A 14,883-nucleotide genomic window follows, 5' to 3' on the forward strand; every position below is an offset into this window, starting at 1 on the left:
GCACTTTTAGTGCCTCAGAACCCCGGACAGCTTGCAAAACACGGCTGTAACTGTCCCAGCGCAAGCTGTTCAGGAAAGCACAGAAACGCGATGTTCGCGTGCTTTTAGAGCTGCTCGCAAGAAGCCTCCGGAGCAGGCACTTCTCGTGCGGCAACAACCGTGCCTTCTACGATCTTTCCTAGCCTCTTTTCCTCCGGGCAGCCGGCTTGAGCTGATGTGAAGTGTTGGTGGGCAAATCATCCAGAGAAGAGTCGCAATGCTTCTGGGCTGTTAGCAAGAGCGAGTGAAGAGCAGCAAGAGCTTTCCTTGCTGACCCTTTTCACGTGGGAGATTAGCTGGACATTTGCCGGTTTAGTGCCTTGTTTCTTCTGCGCAGCTTGCACAAAGCTCATTGCGGCTTTCGCGGTTCGAGTTGTGCATCGCCGGAGCTCTGCGGGAAAGAGCGAGAGAAGAGCCGCGAAAGCTCCGAGTGCGGACAGCTCGCGTGTAGACGCGATGATGCGCTGTTCGCCGGTTGGAGGGCGACTGCCTTCTGCGCGGCTGCTTCCAAGTTGACGGTAAGTGCCAGCGTGCTAGCTGTGTAGGACAGTGAAGAGGCTGACGTGTGTGTGTCCGTAGAGCTGCTAGAAAGCGTACGTGAAGAGCAGGAAGGGCTTTCAGAGCAGCCGGTTCTCGTCTTGGACAGTCGCCACACATCTGCACTTTTAGTGCCTCAGAACCCCGGACAGCTTGCAAAACACGGCTGTAACTGTCCCAGCGCAAGCTGTTCAGGAAAGCACAGAAACGCGATGTTCGCGTGCTTTTAGCGCTGCTCGCAAGAAGCCTCCGGAGCAGGCACTTCTCGTGCGTAACAACCGTGCCTTCTACGATCTTTCCTAGCCTCTTTTCCTCCGGGCAGGCGGCTTGAGCTGATGTGAAGTGTTGGTGGGCAAATCATCCAGAGAAGAGTCGCAATGCTTCTGGGCTGTTAGCAAGAGCTTTCCTTGCTGACCCTTTTCACGTGGGAGATTAGCTAGACATTTGCCGGTTTAGTGCCTTGTTTCTTCTGCGCAGCTTGCACAAAGCTCATTGCGGCTTTCGCGGTTCGAGTTGTGCATCGCCGGAGCTCTGCGGGAAAGAGCGAGAGAAGAGCCGCGAAAGCTCCGAGTGCGGCCAGCTCGCGTGTAGCCGCGATGATGCGCTGTTCGCCGGTTGGAGGGCGACTGCCTTCTGCGCGGCTGCTTCCAAGTTGACGGTAAGTGCCAGCGTGCTAGCTGTGTAGGACAGTGAAGAGGCTGACGTGTGTGTGTCCGTAGAGCTGCTAGAAAGCGTACGTGAAGAGCAGGAAGGGCTTTCAGAGCAGCCGGTTCTCGTCTTGGACAGTCGCCACACATCCGCACTTTTAGTGCCTCAGAACCCCGGACAGCTTGCAAAACACGGCTGTAACTGTCCCAGCGCAAGCTGTTCAGGAAAGCACAGAAACGCGATGTTCGCGTGCTTTTAGCGCTGCTCGCAAGAAGCCTCCGGAGCAGGCACTTCTCGTGCGGCAACAACCGTGCCTTCTACGATCTTTCCTAGCCTCTTTTCCTCCGGGCAGCCGGCTTGAGCTGATGTGAAGTGTTGGTGGGCAAATCATCCAGAGAAGAGTCACAATGCTTCTGGGCTGTTAGCAAGAGCGAGTGAAGAGCAGCAAGAGCTTTCCTTGCTGACCCTTTTCACGTGGGAGATTAGCTAGACATTTGCCGGTTTAGTGCCTTGTTTCTTCTGCGCAGCTTGCACAAAGCTCATTGCGGCTTTCGCGGTTCGAGATGTGCATCGCCGGAGCTCTGCGGGAAAGAGCGAGAGAAGAGCCGCGAAAGCTCCGAGTGCGGCCAGCTCGCGTGTAGCCGCGATGATGCGCTGTTCGCCGGTTGGAGGGCGACTGCCTTCTGCGCGGCTGCTTCCAAGTTGACGGTAAGTGCCAGCGTGCTAGCTGTGTAGGACAGTGAAGAGGCTGACGTGTGTGTGTCCGTAGAGCTGCTAGAAAGCGTACCTGAAGAGCAGGAAGGGCTTTCAGAGCAGCCGGTTCTCGTCTTGGACAGTCGCCACACATCCGCACTTTTAGTGCCTCAGAACCCCGGACAGCTTGCAAAACACGGCTGTAACTGTCCCAGCGCAAGCTGTTCAGGAAAGCACAGAAACGCGATGTTCGCAAGCTTTTAGCGCTTCTCGCAAGAAGCCTCCGGAGCAGGCACTTCTCGTGCGGCAACAACCGTGCCTTCTACGATCTTTCCTAGCCTCTTTTCCTCCGGGCAGCCGGCTTGAGCTGATGTGAAGTGTTGGTGGGCAAATCATCCAGAGAAGAGTCGCAATGCTTCTGGGCTGTTAGCAAGAGCTTTCCTTGCTGACCCTTTTCACGTGGGAGATTAGCTAGACATTTGCCGGTTTAGTGCCTTGTTTCTTCTGCGCAGCTTGCACAAAGCTCATTGCGGCTTTCGCGGTTCGAGTTGTGCATCGCCGGAGCTCTGCGGGAAAGAGCGAGAGAAGAGCCGCGAAAGCTCCGAGTGCGGACAGCTCGCGTGTAGACGCGATGATGCGCTGTTCGCCGGTTGGAGGGCGACTGCCTTCTGCGCGGCTGGTTCCAAGTTGACGGTAAGTGCCAGCGTGCTAGCTGTGTAGGACAGTGAAGAGGCTGACGTGTGTGTGTCCGTAGAGCTGCTAGAAAGCGTACGTGAAGAGCAGGAAGGGCTTTCAGAGCAGCCGGTTCTCGTCTTGGACAGTCGCCACACATCCGCACTTTTAGTGCCTCAGAACCCCGGACAGCTTGCAAAACACGGCTGTAACTGTCCCAGCGCAAGCTGTTCAGGAAAGCACAGAAATGCGATGTTCGCAAGCTTTTAGCGCTGCTCGCAAGAAGCCTCCGGAGCAGGCACTTCTCGTGCGGCAACAACCGTGCCTTCTACGATCTTTCCTAGCCTCTTTTCCTCCGGGCAGGCGGCTTGAGCTGATGTGAAGTGTTGGTGGGCAAATCATCCAGAGAAGAGTCGCAATGCTTCTGGGCTGTTAGCAAGAGCGAGTGAAGAGCAGCAAGAGCTTTCCTTGCTGACCCTTTTCACGTGGGAGATTAGCTAGACATTTGCCGGTTTAGTGCCTTGTTTCTTCTGCGCAGCTTGCACAAAGCTCATTGCGGCTTTCGCGGTTCGAGTTGTGCATCGCCGGAGCTCTGCGGGAAAGAGCGAGAGAAGAGCCGCGAAAGCTCCGAGTGCGGCCAGCTCGCGTGTAGCCGCGATGATGCGCTGTTCGCCGGTTGGAGGGCGACTGCCTTCTGCGCGGCTGCTTCCAAGTTGACGGTAAGTGCCAGCGTGCTAGCTGTGTAGGACAGTGAAGAGGCTGACGTGTGTGTGTCCGTAGAGCTGCTAGAAAGCGTACGTGAAGAGCAGGAAGGGCTTTCAGAGCAGCCGGTTCTCGTCTTGGACAGTCGCCACACATCCGCACTTTTAGTGCCTCAGAACCCCGGACAGCTTGCAAAACACGGCTGTAACTGTCCCAGCGCAAGCTGTTCAGGAAAGCACAGAAACGCGATGTTCGCGTGCTTTTAGCGCTTCTCGCAAGAAGCCTCCGGAGCAGGCACTTCTCGTGCGTAACAACCGTGCCTTCTACGATCTTTCCTAGCCTCTTTTCCTCCGGGCAGCCGGCTTGAGCTGATGTGAAGTGTTGGTGGGCAAATCATCCAGAGAAGAGTCGCAATGCTTCTGGGCTGTTAGCAAGAGCTTTCCTTGCTGACCCTTTTCACGTGGGAGATTAGCTAGACATTTGCCGGTTTAGTGCCTTGTTTCTTCTGCGCAGCTTGCACAAAGCTCATTGCGGCTTTCGCGGTTCGAGTTGTGCATCGCCGGAGCTCTGCGGGAAAGAGCGAGAGAAGAGCCGCGAAAGCTCCGAGTGCGGACAGCTCGCGTGTAGCCGCGATGATGCGCTGTTCGCCGGTTGGAGGGCGACTGCCTTCTGCGCGGCTGCTTCCAAGTTGACGGTAAGTGCCAGCGTGCTAGCTGTGTAGGACAGTGAAGAGGCTGACGTGTGTGTGTCCGTAGAGCTGCTAGAAAGCGTACGTGAAGAGCAGGAAGGGCTTTCAGAGCAGCCGGTTCTCGTCTTGGACAGTCGCCACACATCCGCACTTTTAGTGCCTCAGAACCCCGGACAGCTTGCAAAACACGGCTGTAACTGTCCCAGCGCAAGCTGTTCAGGAAAGCACAGAAACGCGATGTTCGCGTGCTTTTAGCGCTTCTCGCAAGAAGCCTCCGGAGCAGGCACTTCTCGTGCGTAACAACCGTGCCTTCTACGATCTTTCCTAGCCTCTTTTCCTCCGGGCAGGCGGCTTGAGCTGATGTGAAGTGTTGGTGGGCAAATCATCCAGAGAAGAGTCGCAATGCTTCTGGGCTGTTAGCAAGAGCTTTCCTTGCTGACCCTTTTCATGTGGGAGATTAGCTAGACATTTGCCGGTTTAGTGCCTTGTTTCTTCTGCGCAGCTTGCACAAAGCTCATTGCGGCTTTCGCGGTTCGAGTTGTGCATCGCCGGAGCTCTGCGGGAAAGAGCGAGAGAAGAGCCGCGAAAGCTCCGAGTGCGGCCAGCTCGCGTGTAGCCGCGATGATGCGCTGTTCGCCGGTTGGAGGGCGACTGCCTTCTGCGCGGCTGCTTCCAAGTTGACGGTAAGTGCCAGCGTGCTAGCTGTGTAGGACAGTGAAGAGGCTGACGTGTGTGTGTCCGTAGAGCTGCTAGAAAGCGTACGTGAAGAGCAGGAAGGGCTTTCAGAGCAGCCGGTTCTCGTCTTGGACAGTCGCCACACATCCGCACTTTTAGTGCCTCAGAACCCCGGACAGCTTGCAAAACACGGCTGTAACTGTCCCAGCGCAAGCTGTTCAGGAAAGCACAGAAACGCGATGTTCGCGTGCTTTTAGAGTTGCTCGCAAGAAGCCTCCGGAGCAGGCACTTCTCGTGCGGCAACAACCGTGCCTTCTACGATCTTTCCTAGCCTCTTTTCCTCCGGGTAGCCGGCTTGAGCTGATTTGAAGTGTTGGTGGGCAAATCATCCAGAGAAGAGTCGCAATGCTTCTGGGCTGTTAGCAAGAGCGAGTGAAGAGCAGCAAGAGCTTTCCTTGCTGACCCTTTTCACGTGGGAGATTAGCTGGACATTTGCCGGTTTAGTGCCTTGTTTCTTCTGCGCAGCTTGCACAAAGCTCATTGCGGCTTTCGCGGTTCGAGTTGTGCATCGCCGGAGCTCTGCGGGAAAGAGCGAGAGAAGAGCCGCGAAAGCTCCGAGTGCGGCCAGCTCGCGTGTAGCCGCGATGATGCGCTGTTCGCCGGTTGGAGGGCGACTGCCTTCTGCGCGGCTGCTTCCAAGTTGACGGTAACTGCCAGCGTGCTAGCTGTGTAGGACAGTGAAGAGGCTGACGTGTGTGTGTCCGTAGAGCTGCTAGAAAGCGTACGTGAAGAGCAGGAAGGGCTTTCAGAGCAGCCGGTTCTCGTCTTGGACAGTCGCCACACATCCGCACTTTTAGTGCCTCAGAACCCCGGACAGCTTGCAAAACACGGCTGTAACTGTCCCAGCGCAAGCTGTTCAGGAAAGCACAGAAACGCGATGTTCGCGTGCTTTTAGCGCTGCTCGCAAGAAGCCTCCGGAGCAGGCACTTCTCGTGCGGCAACAACCGTGCCTTCTACGATCTTTCCTAGCCTCTTTTCCTCCGGGCAGGCGGCTTGAGCTGATGTGAAGTGTTGGTGGGCAAATCATCCAGAGAAGAGTCGCAATGCTTCTGGGCTGTTAGCAAGAGCGAGTGAAGAGCAGCAAGAGCTTTCCTTGCTGACCCTTTTCACGTGGGAGATTAGCTGGACATTTGCCGGTTTAGTGCCTTGTTTCTTCTGCGCAGCTTGCACAAAGCTCATTGCGGCTTTCGCGGTTCGAGTTGTGCATCGCCGGAGCTCTGCGGGAAAGAGCGAAAGAAGAGCCGCGAAAGCTCCGAGTGCGGCCAGCTCGCGTGTAGCCGCGATGATGCGCTGTTCGCCGGTTGGAGGGCGACTGCCTTCTGCGCGGCTGCTTCCAAGTTGACGGTAACTGCCAGCGTGCTAGCTGTGTAGGACAGTGAAGAGGCTGACGTGTGTGTGTCCGTAGAGCTGCTAGAAAGCGTACGTGAAGAGCAGGAAGGGTTTTCAGAGCAGCCGGTTCTCGTCTTGGACAGTCGCCACACATCTGCACTTTTAGTGCCTCAGAACCCCGGACAGCTTGCAAAACACGGCTGTAACTGTCCCAGCGCAAGCTGTTCAGGAAAGCACAGAAACGCGATGTTCGCAAGCTTTTAGCGCTGCTCGCAAGAAGCCTCCGGAGGAGGCACTTCTCGTGCGGCAACAACCGTGCCTTCTACGATCTTTCCTAGCCTCTTTTCCTCCGGGCAGCCGGCTTGAGCTGATGTGAAGTGTTGGTGGGCAAATCATCCAGAGAAGAGTCGCAATGCTTCTGGGCTGTTAGCAAGAGCGAGTGAAGAGCAGCAAGAGCTTTCCTTGCTGCCCCTTTTCACGTGGGAGATTAGCTAGACATTTGCCGGTTTAGTGCCTTGTTTCTTCTGCGCAGCTTGCACAAAGCTCATTGCGGCTTTCGCGGTTCGAGTTGTGCATCGCCGGAGCTCTGCGGGAAAGAGCGAGAGAAGAGCCGCGAAAGCTCCGAGTGCGGACAGCTCGCGTGTAGCCGCGATGATGCGCTGTTCGCCGGTTGGAGGGCGACTGCCTTCTGCGCGGCTGCTTCCAAGTTGACGGTAACTGCCAGCGTGCTAGCTGTGTAGGACAGTGAAGAGGCTGACGTGTGTGTGTCCGTAGAGCTGCTAGAAAGCGTACGTGAAGAGCAGGAAGGGCTTTCAGAGCAGCCGGTTCTCGTCTTGGACAGTCGCCACACATCCGCACTTTTAGTGCCTCAGAACCCCGGACAGCTTGCAAAACACGGCTGTAACTGTCCCAGCGCAAGCTGTTCAGGAAAGCACAGAAACGCGATGTTCGCGTGCTTTTAGAGCTGCTCGCAAGAAGCCTCCGGAGCAGGCACTTCTCGTGCGGCAACAACCGTGCCTTCTACGATCTTTCCTAGCCTCTTTTCCTCCGGGCAGCCGGCTTGAGCTGATGTGAAGTGTTGGTGGGCAAATCATCCAGAGAAGAGTCGCAATGCTTCTGGGCTGTTAGCAAGAGCGAGTGAAGAGCAGCAAGAGCTTTCCTTGCTGACCCTTTTCACGTGGGAGATTAGCTGGACATTTGCCGGTTTAGTGCCTTGTTTCTTCTGCGCAGCTTGCACAAAGCTCATTGCGGCTTTCGCGGTTCGAGTTGTGCATCGCCGGAGCTCTGCGGGAAAGAGCGAAAGAAGAGCCGCGAAAGCTCCGAGTGCGGCCAGCTCGCGTGTAGCCGCGATGATGCGCTGTTCGCCGGTTGGAGGGCGACTGCCTTCTGCGCGGCTGCTTCCAAGTTGACGGTAAGTGCCAGCGTGCTAGCTGTGTAGGACAGTGAAGAGGCTGACGTGTGTGTGTCCGTAGAGCTGCTAGAAAGCGTACGTGAAGAGCAGGAAGGGTTTTCAGAGCAGCCGGTTCTCGTCTTGGACAGTCGCCACACATCTGCACTTTTAGTGCCTCAGAACCCCGGACAGCTTGCAAAACACGGCTGTAACTGTCCCAGCGCAAGCTGTTCAGGAAAGCACAGAAACGCGATGTTCGCAAGCTTTTACCGCTGCTCGCAAGAAGCCTCCGGAGCAGGCACTTCTCGTGCGGCAACAACCGTGCCTTCTACGATCTTTCCTAGCCTCTTTTCCTCCGGGCAGGCGGCTTGAGCTGATGTGAAGTGTTGGTGGGCAAATCATCCAGAGAAGAGTCGCAATGCTTCTGGGCTGTTAGCAAGAGCGAGTGAAGAGCAGCAAGAGCTTTCCTTGCTGACCCTTTTCACGTGGGAGATTAGCTGGACATTTGCCGGTTTAGTGCCTTGTTTCTTCTGCGCAGCTTGCACAAAGCTCATTGCGGCTTTCGCGGTTCGAGTTGTGCATCGCCGGAGCTCTGCGGGAAAGAGCGAGAGAAGAGCCGCGAAAGCTCCGAGTGCGGCCAGCTCGCGTGTAGCCGCGATGATGCGCTGTTCGCCGGTTGGAGGGCGACTGCCTTCTGCGCGGCTGCTTCCAAGTTGACGGTAAGTGCCAGCGTGCTAGCTGTGTAGGACAGTGAAGAGGCTGACGTGTGTGTGTCCGTAGAGCTGCTAGAAAGCGTACGTGAAGAGCAGGAAGGGTTTTCAGAGCAGCCGGTTCTCGTCTTGGACAGTCGCCACACATCCGCACTTTTAGTGCCTCAGAACCCCGGACAGCTTGCAAAACACGGCTGTAACTGTCCCAGCGCAAGCTGTTCAGGAAAGCACAGAAACGCGATGTTCGCGTGCTTTTAGCGCTGCTCGCAAGAAGCCTCCGGAGCAGGCACTTCTCGTGCGGCAACAACCGTGCCTTCTACGATCTTTCCTAGCCTCTTTTCCTCCGGGCAGGCGGCTTGAGCTGATGTGAAGTGTTGGTGGGCAAATCATCCAGAGAAGAGTCGCAATGCTTCTGGGCTGTTAGCAAGAGCTTTCCTTGCTGACCCTTTTCACGTGGGAGATTAGCTAGACATTTGCCGGTTTAGTGCCTTGTTTCTTCTGCGCAGCTTGCACAAAGCTCATTGCGGCTTTCGCGGTTCGAGTTGTGCATCGCCGGAGCTCTGCGGGAAAGAGCGAGAGAAGAGCCGCGAAAGCTCCGAGTGCGGCCAGCTCGCGTGTAGCCGCGATGATGCGCTGTTCGCCGGTTGGAGGGCGACTGCCTTCTGCGCGGCTGGTTCCAAGTTGACGGTAAGTGCCAGCGTGCTAGCTGTGTAGGACAGTGAAGAGGCTGACGTGTGTGTGTCCGTAGAGCTGCTAGAAAGCGTACGTGAAGAGCAGGAAGGGTTTTCAGAGCAGCCGGTTCTCGTCTTGGACAGTCGCCACACATCTGCACTTTTAGTGCCTCAGAACCCCGGACAGCTTGCAAAACACGGCTGTAACTGTCCCAGCGCAAGCTGTTCAGGAAAGCACAGAAACGCGATGTTCGCGTGCTTTTAGCGCTTCTCGCAAGAAGCCTCCGGAGCAGGCACTTCTCGTGCGGCAACAACCGTGCCTGCTACGATCTTTCCTAGCCTCTTTTCCTCCGGGCAGCCGGCTTGAGCTGATGTGAAGTGTTGGTGGGCAAATCATCCAGAGAAGAGTCGCAATGCTTCTGGGCTTTTACCAAGAGCGAGTGAAGAGCAGCAAGAGCTTTCCTTGCTGACCCTTTTCACGTGGGAGATTAGCTAGACATTTGCCGGTTTAGTGCCTTGTTTCTTCTGCGCAGCTTGCACAAAGCTCATTGCGGCTTTCGCGGTTCGAGTTGTGCATCGCTGGAGCTCTGCGGGAAAGAGCGAGAGAAGAGCCGCGAAAGCTCCGAGTGCGGCCAGCTCGCGTGTAGCCGCGATGATGCGCTGTTCGCCGGTTGGAGGGCGACTGCCTTCTGCGCGGCTGGTTCCAAGTTGACGGTAAGTGCCAGCGTGCTAGCTGTGTAGGACAGTGAAGAGGCTGACGTGTGTGTGTCCGTAGAGCTGCTAGAAAGCGTACGTGAAGAGCAGGAAGGGCTTTCAGAGCAGCCGGTTCTCGTCTTGGACAGTCGCCACACATCCGCACTTTTAGTGCCTCAGAACCCCGGACAGCTTGCAAAACACGGCTGTAACTGTCCCAGCGCAAGCTGTTCAGGAAAGCACAGAAACGCGATGTTCGCGTGCTTTTAGCGCTGCTCGCAAGAAGCCTCCGGAGCAGGCACTTCTCGTGCGGCAACAACCGTGCCTTCTACGATCTTTCCTAGCCTCTTTTCCTCCGGGCAGGCGGCTTGAGCTGATGTGAAGTGTTGGTGGGCAAATCATCCAGAGAAGAGTCGCAATGCTTCTGGGCTGTTAGCAAGAGCGAGTGAAGAGCAGCAAGAGCTTTCCTTGCTGACCCTTTTCACGTGGGAGATTAGCTAGACATTTGCCGGTTTAGTGCCTTGTTTCTTCTGCGCAGCTTGCACAAAGCTCATTGCGGCTTTCGCGGTTCGAGATGTGCATCGCCGGAGCTCTGCGGGAAAGAGCGAGAGAAGTGCCGCGAAAGCTCCGAGTGCGGCCAGCTCGCGTGTAGCCGCGATGATGCGCTGTTCGCCGGTTGGAGGGCGACTGCCTTCTGCGCGGCTGGTTCCAAGTTGACGGTAAGTGCCAGCGTGCTAGCTGTGTAGGACAGTGAAGAGGCTGACGTGTGTGTGTCCGTAGAGCTGCTAGAAAGCGTACGTGAAGAGCAGGAAGGGCTTTCAGAGCAGCCGGTTCTCGTCTTGGACAGTCGCCACACATCCGCACTTTTAGTGCCTCAGAACCCCGGACAGCTTGCAAAACACGGCTGTAACTGTCCCAGCGCAAGCTGTTCAGGAAAGCACAGAAACGCGATGTTCGCAAGCTTTTAGCGCTTCTCGCAAGAAGCCTCCGGAGCAGGCACTTCTCGTGCGGCAACAACCGTGCCTTCTACGATCTTTCCTAGCCTCTTTTCCTCCGGGCAGCCGGCTTGAGCTGATGTGAAGTGTTGGTGGGCAAATCATCCAGAGAAGAGTCGCAATGCTTCTGGGCTGTTAGCAAGAGCTTTCCTTGCTGACCCTTTTCACGTGGGAGATTAGCTAGACATTTGCCGGTTTAGTGCCTTGTTTCTTCTGCGCAGCTTGCACAAAGCTCATTGCGGCTTTCGCGGTTCGAGTTGTGCATCGCCGGAGCTCTGCGGGAAAGAGCGAGAGAAGAGCCGCGAAAGCTCCGAGTGCGGCCAGCTCGCGTGTAGCCGCGATGATGCGCTGTTCGCCGGTTGGAGGGCGACTGCCTTCTGCGCGGCTGCTTCCAAGTTGACGGTAAGTGCCAGCGTGCTAGCTGTGTAGGACAGTGAAGAGGCTGACGTGTGTGTGTCCGTAGAGCTGCTAGAAAGCGTACGTGAAGAGCAGGAAGGGCTTTCAGAGCAGCCGGTTCTCGTCTTGGACAGTCGCCACACATCCGCACTTTTAGTGCCTCAGAACCCCGGACAGCTTGCAAAACACGGCTGTAACTGTCCCAGCGCAAGCTGTTCAGGAAAGCACAGAAACGCGATGTTCGCAAGCTTTTAGCGCTGCTCGCAAGAAGCCTCCGGAGCAGGCACTTCTCGTGCGGCAACAACCGTGCCTTCTACGATCTTTCCTAGCCTCTTTTCCTCCGGGCAGGCGGCTTGAGCTGATGTGAAGTGTTGGTGGGCAAATCATCCAGAGAAGAGTCGCAATGCTTCTGGGCTGTTAGCAAGAGCGAGTGAAGAGCAGCAAGAGCTTTCCTTGCTGACCCTTTTCACGTGGGAGCTTAGCTAGACATTTGCCGGTTTAGTGCCTTGTTTCTTCTGCGCAGCTTGCACAAAGCTCATTGCGGCTTTCGCGGTTCGAGTTGTGCATCGCCGGAGCTCTGCGGGAAAGAGCGAGAGAAGAGCCGCGAAAGCTCCGAGTGCGGACAGCTCGCGTGTAGCCGCGATGATGCGCTGTTCGCCGGTTGGAGGGCGACTGCCTTCTGCGCGGCTGGTTCCAAGTTGACGGTAAGTGCCAGCGTGCTAGCTGTGTAGGACAGTGAAGAGGCTGACGTGTGTGTGTCCGTAGAGCTGCTAGAAAGCGTACGTGAAGAGCAGGAAGGGCTTTCAGAGCAGCCGGTTCTCGTCTTGGACAGTCGCCACACATCCGCACTTTTAGTGCCTCAGAACCCCGGACAGCTTGCAAAACACGGCTGTAACTGTCCCAGCGCAAGCTGTTCAGGAAAGCACAGAAACGCGATGTTCGCAAGCTTTTAGCGCTTCTCGCAAGAAGCCTCCGGAGCAGGCACTTCTCGTGCGGCAACAACCGTGCCTTCTACGATCTTTCCTAGCCTCTTTTCCTCCGGGCAGGCGGCTTGAGCTGATGTGAAGTGTTGGTGGGCAAATCATCCAGAGAAGAGTCGCAATGCTTCTGGGCTGTTAGCAAGAGCGAGTGAAGAGCAGCAAGAGCTTTCCTTGCTGACCCTTTTCACGTGGGAGCTTAGCTAGACATTTGCCGGTTTAGTGCCTTGTTTCTTCTGCGCAGCTTGCACAAAGCTCATTGCGGCTTTCGCGGTTCGAGTTGTGCATCGCCGGAGCTCTGCGGGAAAGAGCGAGAGAAGAGCCGCGAAAGCTCCGAGTGCGGCCAGCTCGCGTGTAGCCGCGATGATGCGCTGTTCGCCGTTTGGAGGGCGACTGCCTTCTGCGCGGCTGCTTCCAAGTTGACGGTAAGTGCCAGCGTGCTAGCTGTGTAGGACAGTGAAGAGGCTGACGTGTGTGTGTCCGTAGAGCTGCTAGAAAGCGTACGTGAAGAGCAGGAAGGGCTTTCAGAGCAGCCGGTTCTCGTCTTGGACAGTCGCCACACATCCGCACTTTTAGTGCCTCAGAACCCCGGACAGCTTGCAAAACACGGCTGTAACTGTCCCAGCGCAAGCTGTTCAGGAAAGCACAAAAACGCGATGTTCGCAAGCTTTTAGCGCTTCTCGCAAGAAGCCTCCGGAGCAGGCACTTCTCGTGCGGCAACAACCGTGCCTTCTACGATCTTTCCTAGCCTCTTTTCCTCCGGGCAGCCGGCTTGAGCTGATGTGAAGTGTTGGTGGGCAAATCATCCAGAGAAGAGTCGCAATGCTTCTGGGCTGTTAGCAAGAGCTTTCCTTGCTGACCCTTTTCACGTGGGAGATTAGCTAGACATTTGCCGGTTTAGTGCCTTGTTTCTTCTGCGCAGCTTGCACAAAGCTCATTGCGGCTTTCGCGGTTCGAGTTGTGCATCGCCGGAGCTCTGCGGGAAAGAGCGAGAGAAGAGCCGCGAAAGCTCCGAGTGCGGACAGCTCGCGTGTAGCCGCGATGATGCGCTGTTCGCCGGTTGGAGGGCGACTGCCTTCTGCGCGGCTGCTTCCAAGTTGACGGTAAGTGCCAGCGTGCTAGCTGTGTAGGACAGTGAAGAGGCTGACGTGTGTGTGTCCGTAGAGCTGCTAGAAAGCGTACGTGAAGAGCAGGAAGGGCTTTCAGAGCAGCCGGTTCTCGTCTTGGACAGTCGCCACACATCCGCACTTTTAGTGCCTCAGAACCCCGGACAGCTTGCAAAACACGGCTGTAACTGTCCCAGCGCAAGCTGTTCAGGAAAGCACAGAAACGCGATGTTCGCGTGCTTTTAGAGCTGCTCGCAAGAAGCCTCCGGAGCAGGCACTTCTCATGCGGCAACAACCGTGCCTTCTACGATCTTTCCTAGCCTCTTTTCCTCCGGGCAGGCGGCTTGAGCTGATGTGAAGTGTTGGAGGGCAAATCATCCAGAGAAGAGTCGCAATGCTTCTGGGCTGTTAGCAAGAGCGAGTGAAGAGCAGCAAGAGCTTTCCTTGCTGACCCTTTTCACGTGGGAGATTAGCTAGACATTTGCCGGTTTAGTGCCTTGTTTCTTCTGCGCAGCTTGCACAAAGCTCATTGCGGCTTTCGCGGTTCGAGTTGTGCATCGCCGGAGCTCTGCGGGAAAGAGCGAGAGAAGAGCCGCGAAAGCTCCGAGTGCGGACAGCTCGCGTGTAGCCGCGATGATGCGCTGTTCGCCGGTTGGAGGGCGACTGCCTTCTGCGCGGCTGCTTCCAAGTTGACGGTAACTGCCAGCGTGCTAGCTGTGTAGGACAGTGAAGAGGCTGACGTGTGTGTGTCCGTAGAGCTGCTAGAAAGCGTACGTGAAGAGCAGGAAGGGCTTTCAGAGCAGCCGGTTCTCGTCTTGGACAGTCGCCACACATCCGCACTTTTAGTGCCTCAGAACCCCGGACAGCTTGCAAAACACGGCTGTAACTGTCCCAGCGCAAGCTGTTCAGGAAAGCACAGAAACGCGATGTTCGCGTGCTTTTAGAGCTGCTCGCAAGAAGCCTCCAGAGCAGGCACTTCTCGTGCGGCAACAACCGTGCCTTCTACGATCTTTCCTAGCCTCTTTTCCTCCGGGCAGCCGGCTTGAGCTGATGTGAAGTGTTGGTGGGCAAATCATCCAGAGAAGAGTCGCAATGCTTCTGGGCTGTTAGCAAGAGCGAGTGAAGAGCAGCAAGAGCTTTCCTTGCTGACCCTTTTCACGTGGGAGATTAGCTGGACATTTGCCGGTTTAGTGCCTTGTTTCTTCTGCGCAGCTTGCACAAAGCTCATTGCGGCTTTCGCGGTTCGAGTTGTGCATCGCCGGAGCTCTGCGGGAAAGAGCGAAAGAAGAGCCGCGAAAGCTCCGAGTGCGGCCAGCTCGCGTGTAGCCGCGATGATGCGCTGTTCGCCGGTTGGAGGGCGACTGCCTTCTGCGCGGCTGCTTCCAAGTTGACGGTAAGTGCCAGCGTGCTAGCTGTGTAGGACAGTGAAGAGGCTGACGTGTGTGTGTCCGTAGAGCTGCTAGAAAGCGTACGTGAAGAGCAGGAAGGGCTTTCAGAGCAGCCGGTTCTCGTCTTGGACAGTCGCCACACATCTGCACTTTTAGTGCCTCAGAACCCCGGACAGCTTGCAAAACACGGCTGTAACTGTCCCAGCGCAAGCTGTTCAGGAAAGCACAGAAACGCGATGTTCGCAAGCTTTTACCGCTGCTCGCAAGAAGCCTCCGGAGCAGGCACTTCTCGTGCGGCAACAACCGTGCCTTCTACGATCTTTCCTAGCCTCTTTTCCTCCGGGCAGCCGGCTTGAGCTGATGTGAAGTGTTGGTGGGCAAATCATCCAGAGAAGAGTCGCAATGCTTCTGGGCTGTTAGCAAGAGCGAGTGAAGAGCAGCAAGAGCTTTCCTTGCTGACCCTTTTCACGTGGGAGATTAGCTGGACATTTGCCGGTTTAGTGCCTTGTTTCTT

At 56.2% G+C, this 14,883-nt stretch overlaps 1 long non-coding RNA gene across 1 annotated transcript in view; it reads right to left on the bottom strand.

Annotated features, from left to right (window-relative positions):
• Positions 1 to 14,883, bottom strand: part of LOC147600854 (uncharacterized) — an 840,330-nt gene that overhangs the window by 442,755 nt on the left and 382,692 nt on the right. The window lies entirely within an intron of this gene.

This window comes from Chlamydotis macqueenii, chromosome 4 (genome assembly GCF_036417535.1).
Source record: "Chlamydotis macqueenii isolate bChlMac1 chromosome 4, bChlMac1.mat, whole genome shotgun sequence".
Classification (NCBI taxonomy): Eukaryota; Metazoa; Chordata; class Aves; order Otidiformes; family Otididae; genus Chlamydotis; species Chlamydotis macqueenii.